The sequence below is a fragment of the Vigna unguiculata genome, chromosome 3 (assembly GCF_037176805.1).
Source record: "Vigna unguiculata cultivar grain cowpea cultivar isolate G323 ecotype 2 chromosome 3, ASM3717680v1, whole genome shotgun sequence".
NCBI classification, from domain to species: Eukaryota; Viridiplantae; Streptophyta; class Magnoliopsida; order Fabales; family Fabaceae; genus Vigna; species Vigna unguiculata.
This window is the reverse complement of record NC_140794.1, coordinates 57,805,394-57,819,985: the sequence shown is the minus strand read 5'-3', so window position 1 is coordinate 57,819,985 and position 14,592 is coordinate 57,805,394.

Sequence of the window (14,592 nt, the reverse complement as noted above, 5' to 3'; positions counted from 1 at the left end):
TTTTCCTTACTAATTCTCGTTGCCATCTGATAACTCTATTCCTTCATTTGATGATTCTTATTCCTGTGATATTAGCATGTATGATTTTTCAGCTTTACCTGTTTCACATGCCACTGACCTTACTATGGATCCTGTTGCTAGTCTTGTTTCTGATAATGGCTGATAATGCTGAAGTTATTGATCTTGTTTTTATAACTTCTCATAGAGTGTAAAAAGGCCTTGATACTTTGAGATCAATATTGTTGTGGTGTTGCTTCGACTTCATGCTCTACTTTTTACACACCTTATCCAATGCATTTATTTGTTTTTTTTATGATAATTGTTCTCTTGACCATATTGTCTTTTGTCATAATATTTCTGTCCAAGCTCAACCTTTCTTCTTCAAAGAAGTTGCTCAACATGACTGTTGAAAACAAGTTATGGATGTTGAGTTACATGCTCTTGACAAAAACTAGACTTGGACTTTAGTTCCTCCTCCTCCTGGCATTAAGCCAATTGGTTACCTCTGGGTTTACAAACTTAAATATAAACCAGATGACACATTTGATAGGTTTAAAGCACGATTGGTGGCTAAGGGTTTTACTCAAACCAGGGGGTTTGATTATTTTGAAACCTTCTCCCTTGTTGTCAAACTTACTATTGTACACATCATTTTAGCCTTAGCCACCACTAGTGATTGATTTATTCATCAGTTGGATGTTGACAATGCTTTCCTCTTTGGAGACCTACATGAAGAGATCTATACGAAGCCTCCACTTGGTCTTTCTTTTCCCATCCAAATCTTGTTTGTAAGCTTAACAGGTCTATATATGGTTTAAATCAAGCCAGTCATAATTGGAATAAAAAATTAACTTCAGAGTTATTTCTCCTTAGCTCTGCTGACCACTATCTCTTTGTGAAGAGATCTGCCTATGTTATTACTGTTATATTGGTTTAGGTCGATATTGTGTTTTCTTAGACACCTCTTTGATTGCTTGGAAATCTAAGAAACAAACCATTGTTTCACGGTCTTCTTCTGAGGCTGAGTATTGCCCCTTGGCATCTCTGACATGTGAACTACAATGGATTTAATACCTTCTACAGGATTTGCATTTGCATTCTTCTGTTCCCACTTCCTACACTGCCTTTTGTGACAACAATTCCATTATTCACATTGTCAAAAATCCCACTTTTCATGAAAGAACCAAACATATAAAACTTGATTGTCAATTATTCGACAAAAAGTTTGTTGATGACCTTATCCACCTTCTCTATGTTCCTTATACTAGTCAACTTGCTGATATGTTTACTAAGTCATTACATCTTCTACTTTTATGTTTTTCCGGATTGCTACTTCCAAGCTAAGACTTTACAATCTTCATGCCCACCTTGAGAGGAGGTGATAAAGATATTGATAAATATATCATATATATGATTCTCTTATATTATTATCAAATATTCTGTTTTATTAGGTTTTACTTTTTTCTTTATATGATTAGACATTGTACTCTATATTTTGAATAAGGTTCTAATAAATCAGCAAGTAAACTCTCTCTGAATTGTTTTCACCAAACACATTTTGTGAGTATTTATACGTGTTTTTGTACGCATTCTTCCTTTTCATGTCTAATACATAGTAACAATAAGAATTTCTCAATTATAAAATTGTTATAATTTTTTGAAATATAAAACTATGATATATATCAGCAAACAATCTCTATTTGAGTTGTTTTTACCAACACTTCTTGTGCGTATTTGTACACATTGTTGTACGCATTTTTCCTTTAAATTACTTATACATAGAAAAATAAGAATTTCTCAAAAATAAAATTATTATGATTTTTTGAAATATAAAATTATGATATATTTTCAATTTTTATTCAAATAATAAAATCATAATTTTATAATTATACAATTTTAAATTAAACTAATAAAATTATAAAAATATAAAATTCTTATATATATATATATATATTACCGTGATAATTTTTTTTTATAATTTTGAGTAATTATTTTTATATATTAATTATTATAATTATATAACAAAAATATGAACACAGGTAAGTTTAAATAATCTTGTAGCTTTAGAACCATAATTTCTTATAGATTCCAAATATAATTTAGCCTTATTTTTTGATGTGAATTTCAAATTTTACCCACATCTACCTGAATGAGTAAAGTTGATTTAATTTTATATAATCATTTGAACTAATAATTACATTTTTTTTAAAATAAAAAGTACTCTATAATGTATAAATATCCTATTATTCACATCTTCAAAATTAATTGAAGATTACTACGTTTAGCAAAACAAGCTTTACTTTTATTAATAATTTGTTGATAATAAATTATTTGTTGTAATTATAATTATTAATTAATATACTAGATATAACTATATTTAGTCCAAGATTTACTACTTTACTTTTAAACATAACCGTTCTCATTATATTTGAATTTTTTTAGTTAAAGATTTGATACACAATAAATTGATAAAGATAATGATTGATGTACAATAATACAAAATTGAATTTAATTGGATTATTTTTATCATATAATTTTATTTTTGTTATCACATTTCTTAAGTTGACAGTTTTTGTTATTCAATACATGAAATGTGTCATTTCATATATGCTGTACATGTGTGTGTTCGTTTGCAAGTATTAAGTGAGAAATGACAAAAAGCATATATTTTTCTTATAACAAAGAAGGTATTACTTAGGAGTGATTATTTATAATGTCAAAGGTAAAGGTTCTGAAGAATGATTCATATTGGGCGGAAATAAAATAATATCAAGTTCTGTCTCTTAGCTAAATGAAGGATGCAATAGATATCTTCAAGGATTTCTGTGGTGATTGGAGTAATCATGTCGAAGGGGTATAAATACTTAGGACGTGTTTGGTGCATCGTTGAGTGTTAGAGAATTTCAATTCTCCGTTGCATAAGTAAGAATTAGTTTCTTCTCGTTTAACCGTAAATCTTTTATTCTTTAATTAATTTTGGAAACTAAATATGTATTAATTCTGCATTAAAAAATTAATTTTACATCAATTTAACACATAACCAAACACGTACTAAATTATTGAGAGTGATTTAAAAATTTCCATCACTCTAGCTGAAAAATGGATTATGATGATGTCATCTCTTCAATTATTCAGATTAGTAAGAGTGTTAATAAGATTTATTGAATCATGTGTTCAGAAAAGTGAACTCAGCTGCTGATGATCTTGTCAAACATGCATTATCCTTGTATTTAAGGAAGGTGTTAAACTTTTTGAAGACCCTTCCCATTTTTTTGAAAGTCATCTATGTTTAGATATAATTGGAAAAATATATTGTAAATGATACATTTTGTATTGAATTTGTTTGCTAAAGAGATCATTGTATTAAACAATGTCATATATTACAATAAGTAAATAAAAAATATTCTAAATTTAAAATTTTTGTTCGTGCTATTTTTAATTTGTGTTATTGAAGATCGGTGCAACACTATTAATGAAAATCTTATTTGAATAGTATTTATGTTTTTTAATGAGAAAATTAATGTCTTTAAACTTTTTTTCGTCATGCTTCTCTTGAATACCAAGAATACATTATATATAAATGATTTATCATATTTACTAGGTTCGTAAATATTGATTTATAAATGATTTACATTAATGGATACAACTAATTAAAGATGAAAAATAATGTATAATTTTTTAATTTTAGTGTAAAGTGTAAAAATTATTGTTTTAGACTTATGTTTTTATCTGTTTAAATTTGACCATGTTTTTATTTCATTTCAAAAATTTTGTTGTTCATGAATTAGTCTAATTCTTCACTAAATTATTTTTATACGTAGAACATTTATATTTGAACACGATTTATAGTTTGTTTATTCGAGCCTTTCGCGTTTGATAGAAAATAAAATAAAGTTATTTGTATTCTCCCATTTCCTTTTTTGTTGTAGTTATTATACTTCTATAATTGTTTTTTTTTTTTACTTCTCCGCTTTTTATCTCCCATGTTTAAAGAAGGCAAAAGTGGCAATTAGTCTAGTTTTACCATTCAAACCACTTTACTATAATTAATTTAAAATAAAAGAAAGTATAAAACTTTTCTTTCTTCAAATATTTATGGAAAACATTTTAACATCTTTTTTCTATATTAGACGAGACAACAATTGCCATAAAATAAAATCAAAAGTAAGAATAATAATATAAGTCTAAAATTCATTTTTCAATATTAAGTAAGTTTATCTTAAATTAGAAATATTATTGAAATAAAAAGGATATTAAATTATTTTTACAATTATCTAACATCGCTACAAAAAAATTAAAAAAACATTAAAAATCAATAAGGATATTGCAAAATTACACAACAAATTACTGAATTCTTCTCGATTATATAAAATAAAAATCTAGATCACATTTTATCTTAATAACCAATCTTATTTACGTAATCGGAACAGGAAAATTTTGAAAAATAGAGCTAAAAAATAAAAAAATAAAAAACGAATATAATGAATAAAAAAATGTAAAAGCCAAACACATAACAGTTAAATATACCATAATTCACTACAAATATGAATTCATATGAATTATTTTCCATCCTATTATAAACTTTTATAGCATTTAAACATAAAAAACGGAACTAACAATCTCAATTCCTTATTATCATGAATTTAATGCAATTAAACATAAATCTAAATCTCAGCAACAAATCATCATCATGAAACACATACAAAAAATATAAAGAAAATGAGATTTAAAATAAGAATTTATGGATAAAAAATAAGATTTAAATGCCACTGAAGCGGTAGCCATGGTGTGAAGTACGCAGAGACGAATTGAAGATCAAAGACGACGACGAAGCAGAGGATCAAGGGAATAGTAGTGATTTTGATTTTTCTACTTAAAATTGCGATCTCTCTATCTTTTAACTATTATTATTATTTTAATTATATAACAAAAATATGAACACATGTAAGTTTAAATAATCTTGTATGCTTTAGAATCATAATTTTTCAATTTTATTACCTAGCTTATTTTCTTTCAAATTCCAAATATAATTTGACCTTATTTTCTCACATTTAGACATTTTGAATAGATAGTTACATTTTTTTTTAAATAAAAAATATTCTGTATTTAGACATTATTTTAAGTGGATCTTTTATTATAGGTTTAATAACTTATTATATTTTATGAAATAATAATTATAAAAGGAAAGAAAGAGAAAAAAGAATGTATAAATATCTTATTATTCACATCTTCAATATTAGTCTAAGATTACTGTGTTTAACAAAACAATCTATAGTTTTATTAATAATTCGTAGATGATAAATTATTTGTTGTAATTATAATTATTAATTTATTGTATACCGGATATAAATATATTTAGTCCAAGATTTATTACTTTTAGATATAACTGTCTTCATTATATTTGAATCTCTTTAGTTAACGATTTGGTACACAATAAATTGATAAAGATAATTGATTGATGTACAATACAAAATTGAATTTAATAATAAAAGATATCATGATTGGATTTTCTTATCATATAATTTTGTTTTTGTTATCACATCTGTTAAGATGATGTCTTTATTTTTTAATAGATCACAAAAAATTATCGATATTCAACTAAAAATTTTAAAATTTAATCAAAAATTGAAAATGTAATTATTTTTTTTAAATTATACATTTTAAAATATTATCATAAAAATAATAGTTAAAAAGGTAAGATAAATGAGACTTGAAAGTCTTCTAAACACTTGTAGTTATATTAAATTAAATTGTCCGAATAGCATTAATAAAAGATCCATTAATTGTAATTAATGTTCTTTATATGATATTTTTACAACTACGTAAGCTTTTCCATAACTTTCATATTAAGTAATATTTTTTACATTAAGTAGTATTTTGTATAACTATAAATATAGTATTTGATATTTTGATGCTGATCATTAGTTCTTTTAAAAGTAATATATATATATATATATATATATATATATATATATATATATTTAGATTTCCTTTATTTAGATTAAGAGATATAAATTATTTACATACAGAGATATAATTTAAAATAGATAATGAATTATTTTTCTTTTTGAAAAAAATTTGTTTTTCCTAACTTCTAGATATATTAGATTCTTTTTAAAATTCTTGATTGGTTATCCATTCTTTATAATAAGATTAAATTAATTAGAAAATGTTACTGAGTAGCTCAAGATAAATAATGTTTAAATCTCCCAATTTAACACAGTTATTTTTCAGTCCTTAAAAAGAATATGCAAATATTTAGTCATGCAACAAAAGACTACAACTATTTTCAGTCCTTCAGAAAAAAAAAAATTGCATTGTTTAGTCCTCCAAAATAAAATGGTATTTGTCTCTTTTTTATATACTTCGTTATTGTAATTAAGTGACAATTTGAAAACAAGTCACAAATTTATACACTTGATTAATAAATTTACTGTAAAATAAGACATGCATATTAGATTCTGTTTTATTTTTTATAAATTCTTATTAAAGGTCTAATGTTAATGAGAAAAAAAAAAAACTACAAAATTGCTTTCCCCAATAAATGAAATTGGTTGGACAAGTGGCGGAGCGGAAAAATACTATTTTTTATTGACTAAAATTTTATATAATGACGAATAAAAATGTGCCCACAGAATAAAATAAAACAAAAGAAAGGATGTACCAATAACAAAAATGTCTGTGAATAATAAAGGGCTTCATGTTAGTAGTGAATTAATTATCATAATTTTTGTTAGTAATTATGTCTCTTAATTATTAATTATATTATGATAAATTACTTTTTAGTTTTAAACTTGTTTTTTAAATAGGTATATTGATGAAAAATAAAAGAATAAATTCATTTTTTAGAATTGATAAAAGAAGAGTGAAGATCAAAACATGACAATACGGTTGTTAATCGCATAACAATCAAATGAAATGCGACTTTTGAATCGATATGTGCACATTAGGAAAATGGAAAATAAATATTTTGCAAATAATATGATTATTTATATTGAAAAAAAAATAGCTGAAAAATTTAGTTATGATTAAATTATTTGATAAGTTTAAGAATATGAAAAAACAATGGACAATCCATTGGATAATGTAATTTGTTTTATAGTTATAGCTATACTAGAATATTATTTACTTTCATTGAATGAGTGACGACAGTACTATTAAATATGTAAATTTTAAGTATATTATTTTGGCTCCCTCAGATATTTTAGTCAAGATCTGCCACTGCTGGTCTCTTCTCTTCTCCTCTGTCATTCCTCTACATTAACACAAGTAATGTAGTTTTTTAATTTTTTTGTGTTGTTGCTGTCATATTTGTCATGCATCTATAGGTATAAACATCATTTAGTTTATTAGAGTATAGATATGTGGGTATCCATGTCTGAAACGAAAACCACAAACCGGAAGTCGACATTTGCAAGTGATTTAATTTTGACAGTCGACTTTCGTAAGCCACAAGATGACACGGAAGAGGACTTCCGTAGTCCAAGATAAATTTTGGAAGTGGACTTTTGTAGACCACTATGAACAACATGAAAATGGCACCACTAGAAGTAGACTTTCGTAAGCCATCAGTATTGGAAGTCGACTTCCGTAATTTAAATTGACTTCCGTAGTTGAAGGTGACTTCTGTTGTTGAAAGTGACTTCCGTAAGAGATGAGTGATTTTCGTAAGAGAATAGTGACTTTCGTAAAAGAGAGGTGACTTTCGTAAGTGTTGTGCTCGAAAATGGACTTCCGTAAGTGTGCGAAAAATATCACCGAAAGTCAACTTCCGTAAGCACGTGGATGACTTCAGGTGAATGGAAATTGGACAATGTTAGCTTAACTCACCGAATGTCGATTTCCGAAAATATAAGATCTTGGATGTCGACTTCCTTCCATTTGCTTTTTGTTTTCGATTTAATTTAAAATTTTAAAATTTGTTATTTTACCATTGTTGTTATGTAATTTTTTTAGGTTACGTTGTAATATTCTTTTAGTCAATTTTAATGTAAATAAGTTTTAATATTAATTAATTATAATTTAAATTAATTATACTTTAGAATAATTATAATTATAATTATTTATGTTTTAAATAATTTTAATTTTAATTAATTCTATTGTTGAGTAAGTATAATTTTAATTAATTATAATTTTAAATAATTATAATTTTGAATAAATTTATTTTAATTTTTTAGGGTACAGTGGTACATATACAAATACTATCAATTAATTCAGAAAACCAACTATCTTTGTCACTTTATAATTGTTTAATCATTACATTTACTTAATTAAAATTTTTTATTTATTTAATTTGTTAAGGACATAAATAGAAAAGATGTGCAGAAGAAATATTGAGAGTGAAGGAATAAAACTCCATAATAAAGGCCATGTCAATGAACAAATGGGCTGCATTTTGTCCTGGGCTTGTAAGTTTGATTCTACACCGAATAACTAATATTATAATATATTCTATCTCTACTTAGAAAAAAAAAAAAAAACTCTCTTATAATTGACAACAGAGAGGTTTCCTCTAAAAAACGTTACTAAGAGGTAATTAAAATACAGCTTAATTATTTTTTTATTAATTTTACTAAGATTTATTGAAGGAGAAGCGAGAAGAAAAAATTGCTAAAGGAAAATGAGCTATAAGTTGCAATGGAGTCTTGATATCATTTGATATTATTTTATTAATTTAAAAATGTTTCAAGCCATGATTTTGTTATCATTTGAATTTTTGGTTATTGTAACATAAACAGTCTTAAATAGATTTAATTTTTCAATCTCTTTGTTTTTTGTCATAAATTTTTTGAATTATAAAAGTTTATTTTTTTTCTTATGGAATTTAAGAATAATTCTCTGTCAAATATCTTCTTTCCAATTTGGAAGGTCTGTTTCTTGCTATAGGTTGTAATTATAATTGGAATATTTCTAACCCCATTGATTACTTCTATTGATATATTTTTATTTTCTATTTAATTATATGAATATTGTTTATAGTCTCACTTTTTGGTTTCGTTAATTAATTTTGTGCCCTATATGACTACTACTAATATGCATTGTAGGTGCTTGATGAATTAAGAAAGATTTGAATGAGCTTACAATAGCCACTTGTTTGAAAGGTTATTCAGACACATTAAAACATAAAAATACGAACTGTATATTGATTTCCCTTTTTATCATAAATTGATCATGGCATTCATCTCTTCACCTTTCACAACTTGAAAGGTCTTTCATCCACAATAAACTTACATTCCACACACATACTACTGATTATTAAAAAGTCAAATTAATAATTTTTTATTATTTAAAATAATTTTAAATAAAAATAATTACAATTTCGTTATAAAATTAATGAAATATAATTAATAAATATTCTTTTAAAAATTTAAAAGAATTTCAAAATATTCATAACGATTTTAAACCATTGATAAAATAAAATGCTAAAAGATAATAGAAAAGTGATATATATTGACTGTCCAAATATAGTAAAAATATTATACAATAAAAGTAAATTGTTGTAGTAATTTTCAATCGTTAATAATTATTTTTTAGCAAAAATGAAAACATTTTAAATATTTTTATCACAACTATTTTTGACATATATAATTGAAACAATTATATAATTGTCAAAAGTTTCATTTATGAGATTTTTAACCGTTAAAATTTATAACTTTAACATTTACCGATATCAATTTTAAATTCTTATTAGTAAATATAATAAAAGTTTAAAAACTTTAAATATCAACCTAAAAGAAGGTAAAACCTTAGTGTCTATGTGAAGAGTTAAAATTTAAAGTCAAATAAAGTAAAAATGAAATTTACGGATTAATTAAATAAAATTAAATAAAACTAAATAAAAGGTAATATATATATATATATATAAATAAGAAGTAAATTTTAAGAAATAAGTAATGTTTTACTATATATTATAATAAAATAGTTTTCATGTATTTCTAATATATCCTTTGTTGGGTTGATGAAAATAACACGTCCTGAAAATTATCACATCGCCTAGAATAACCTAGAGGTGGTGTTAGTAAATATATAATGGTCTCTAAGTTCATGATGTTCCTTGTTCCAAGTTAAAAATACTTTGAGTTAATGTTTGACTTTTCTTATACTCTTGTAGTAGGATGTTGTGAGATGTAGTTAAATTTTTTCTTCGCAGAGTGTGGATGTACTTGGAGTCAAAGGGTTGAGAGTGTTTTCTGTGTGTTGTACAAATTAACATATAGTGACTATTCTCTAGTGGGTGTGATTTTTCTCCATATTTCGAGTTTTCACATTATATTCTTGTGTTCTTTGTGTTAGTTTTCTTCTATGTTAATAGGGTGATTTTTGGGGCCTATTCTCTAGTGGGCGTGTTTTTTCTTTAGTGACTATTTTTAATTGATGATGCGTTTTTCTCAAAGTGGTATCAACGCTATGGTTCAAGAGATTAATTCCTTGTTGTTGGAGTCATCTTGGTTGTTGAAGTTGTAATGAGAAATTAAGAAATTTGATGAAATGATTATTGTCGGTGCCTTGTTGGCAACAGGATGTCGTGGTGCTATGGTGGTGCTACATCATCAAGTGTTACGTTGACTGGTGTTGCGTCTCTGACGAGGGAGTATAATGGCACATTGGCTGTGAAGTGCCAACATTCGATCAATGGCTTTTCTTAAGGTTTGGTGGTTTTGCGTTGTGGGTTGTGGCATGGTTCTGACGAAAGGTGTATGTTGATTATGCGTGAGCATTGACTAATATTTATGTAAGGTGTGTGGTGATTGTACACAAGCATTGGTTAGCATTGATGCATGGTGCATGTAAATTTTTGGGATGACATAGTTCAATGTCAAAATTCTTGGGATGGTTTGATTCCAAGTGAAAATTCTTGGGATGGTTTAGTTCCAAGTGCAAATTCTTCAGATGGTTTAATTCTAAGTGGAAATTCTTAGGATGGTTTGATTTCAAGTGGAATTTCTTGGAATTGTTTGATTCTAAATGGAAATTCTTGGGATGATTTGATTTCGAGTGAAAATTCTTGGGATGATTTGATTTTGGGTGGAGATTCTTAGGATGATTTGATTCCAAGTGAAAAATCTTGGGATCTTGGGATGATTTGATTCCAAGTGAAAATTCTTGGGATGATTTGATTCAAAGTGAAATTTTTTGGATAATTTGATTCAAAGTGGAAATTCTCAAGATGATAAAATTTCAAGTGATACTTTTTATAGTGGTGTATGATTATTAGTATAGACACTAAAAATGTGTTTATTTTAATTAGGATGAAAAATGTTGGGCTGATATCTTGAAAAGTTCCACATCGCCTAGAATAACCCAGGGGTGGGTGTTAGTGAGTATATAATTAATAGACTCTAAATCCATAATGTTTATCGCTTGAAGTCAAAGACACTTTGAGCTAGTGTTTGACTTTTCTTATACTCTTGTGGTAGGGTGTTGTGAGATGTAGTTAAATTCTTGTTTGGGAGGATCTGTGTACTTGGGATCAAAAGGTTGAGAATGTTTTCTGTATTGTACAAATTTACATATAGTGATTATTATTTGGTGTTTGTGATTTTTCTTATACATTGTATTCTTTGTATTAATCTTACTTTTGTGTTACTAGGATGATAGGAGAGACACGAAGAAATATCTTTATATTTTTCTACCATATTATTGATGATATTTTTCTTTTTTTTTTCTTTTCTCTAAAAAACTTAAAATTAAAATATGTAAAGAAGTATTACTATTTATTCTCATTAACTAAATGATACTTTTTTCCAGAAATTATTTTTAAAATATTTTAAAATTAAAGCAATAAAATAAATATATAGAATCATAGAGTTTTTTAAATAAAAATAGAATCATAGAGTTTTTTAAATAACGTGTTTATTTTTTATTATAAGAAATCTTCTTGAATATTTATTTATTTACTATAACAAATTTATGAATAATATTTTTTTAATGTTTAAATAGTGATTTGTTTTAGTTTTACCTGTCAGTATTTTTATTAACGCACACATAATTAGACAAATTTCTAAGCTTTTAATTTTTTGTTCTTAATTGAATAAATTTTGTTAATAAATAATAAATATGTAAATTTTTCTATTTAAATATGATAAAAAATATATGAAATTTAATTAGTTATCAATTCTTTAAAGTGATTATTTACTTAGAAGAAAACAAGTTAATGCATGGTGAATAAAATCATCACATTATATTGAAATTGAAAACTATATTTGAGTTTACATAATATATTAGCTGATATTACAAAACGAATTTTAACCACGCATATATTATTTTTATCCGATAATTATATAGATGGTGAAAAAAAAATACACGCTAGTTATTTAAATAAAACCTTATCAATCTAATTCAATACATGTGAATTCACATAACTTAAAGGGGCATGAAAGACATACTTAAAGTATTATTAAATATTTTTTAAAAAATAGAATAAACTTTATTTTCAATAAAAGTTTTCAAAATACTTTTCAATGTTCATTTTAATTTTTTTCGTTACCTTTTACCTTAACAACTATACGTATTTATAAGTAGATATTTTCACTACAAATATGCTTTATCTTATATTCACTAAATAAAAAAAATTAAAGTATTTTATATTTATAATTTAATTTTCATGTGCACACACATGTGATCGATGTATGCCACATGAAAAATAAAATCAAATATAACACACCGACACATCTCTCAAATTCATTGGACCCTGGATGCATATGCAGTGCTCTAATTAGGACAAATCAATGAAGCTCATACTCATATTTAAAAATGGAAGAAGAGATACATTTTTTATATATTTCTTTTTCTTAAGGGTAAATGAGCAATGAAATTCAAGAGTTTTGTAGAAGTTTGAAGAAACATTGAAGGTGTGAGAAGAAAAATGGAGCTTCAGCTATAAATGGTGGGACAGAGAAAATGAATGAAGGCGTTGCATCTATCAAATGAAGGACCCAAATCAATGTAAGATCTGTTCCAATGGGAGCAAAGGGCGTGGAAAACGGAAACTCCAAGTAAATGAGTGTTCCATTGGTTATGACTTATGAAGAAACTCACCATAAACTGCAAACCCTATGGGGCAACAAAATTCAATGATGGATTCACAAAAACAATCCCCACTGCTTAATAGGGTCCATCATTCCCATCAGAGGACCCTCTTTTATTAAACAAAATGCTAAAAGCTTGAGTATCACTTAAGCAAATAAAAACCATTTTGTGAAAGAAAGAAAAAAGTTCTATCAGTATATTTTCATTTTAGTTAATCTGTTATGCATCACTACCGTTAAAACCTAGCAGAAAGATGCTTACTGTTATTACAGTATGGTAACAACCGCTAAACGTGCACATATATATATATATATATATATATATATATATATATATATATATATATTTTTTTTTTTTCAGAAGCAAATTGACATGTGAAGGATTGAGTGAGACATAGATGAAGACAAGTAGACAAGAAGGGTATGCATGGACACATATATGGGACCAAGGGCTAGTTAGTTAAAGCCAAATGGTTTGAGTTGACCTGCCCAGCTAGGTTTCTAATTAACAATATATATATATATATATATATATATATATATATATATATATATATATATATATATATATATATATATTATTTCTTTAAGAAAAAAAAATCTTATCTGAATAAAATAGAATCTTTAAGGACACTTGTCTTATCAATAACTTAAAACCTCTAAATTAAGCTAAAATATACAGTTTTACACTATTTTTATTTTCTGAAACATGTGAGACTCAAATTTGAAGTTATGAGTTTGTGATTGGATATAAGTATTTTGGAAACTGATTGATAAAACTAACTTTTTAGAATGATGTGATTTAAAATCAAAGGTGATTTATAATTAAAATGTTTGTAAAAGTTATTTGAAGACAATTAATTCCCATAAAATTATATTGGTGGGCATTTAAACATTATGTAGGGGACCTGCACCTTGAGTAAAACAAGTTGTGTAATACTGGAGAGACACAAGGACAAGCACACTATTGGTGCAGCCATCACACACCATGATGTCTATGCTGTTCTTTCCCCCATCTTTTCCGCGACGAGTCTGCTTTATTTGTTAATTACTCCAACATTTTTTTCGTTGGCATCGTTATAAGCCAAGTCTTTTAAGGATATAAATGCTTAATATATAAAAAATATTGTTCTTTCCAACCCAGTAAACGCCTAATTTCATAGCTTTTTCTATTGTTTAAGTTTATCTGGGTCTCCATGGTTGTTGGCCAAGCTATAATTCTGAGACATATTGAACAGTCTCTGTCTATATAACCGACAATTTTATTTAATGTCCCTGTTATATGTATCTTTCGTTGGTATGGACTAATTGGTGCTGCTGAAACTACATGATTTGCAGCCGCAGCAGCAGCCAGAAAAGATGACAGTAACAGCCACCATGATGCATGCTATAGTGCAATTGTTATCAACCCACAAAGCCATTGACACATCCATCTTCACCGATTATTTTATGCTGTTTGTTGACAAACACTATTGGATCTGATTTAGAAATCACATACTTGGAAAACTACACGACCTCATGCCAGCACCACCTAGTGTTGGAGAACTTTTACAAAGCTTAATTA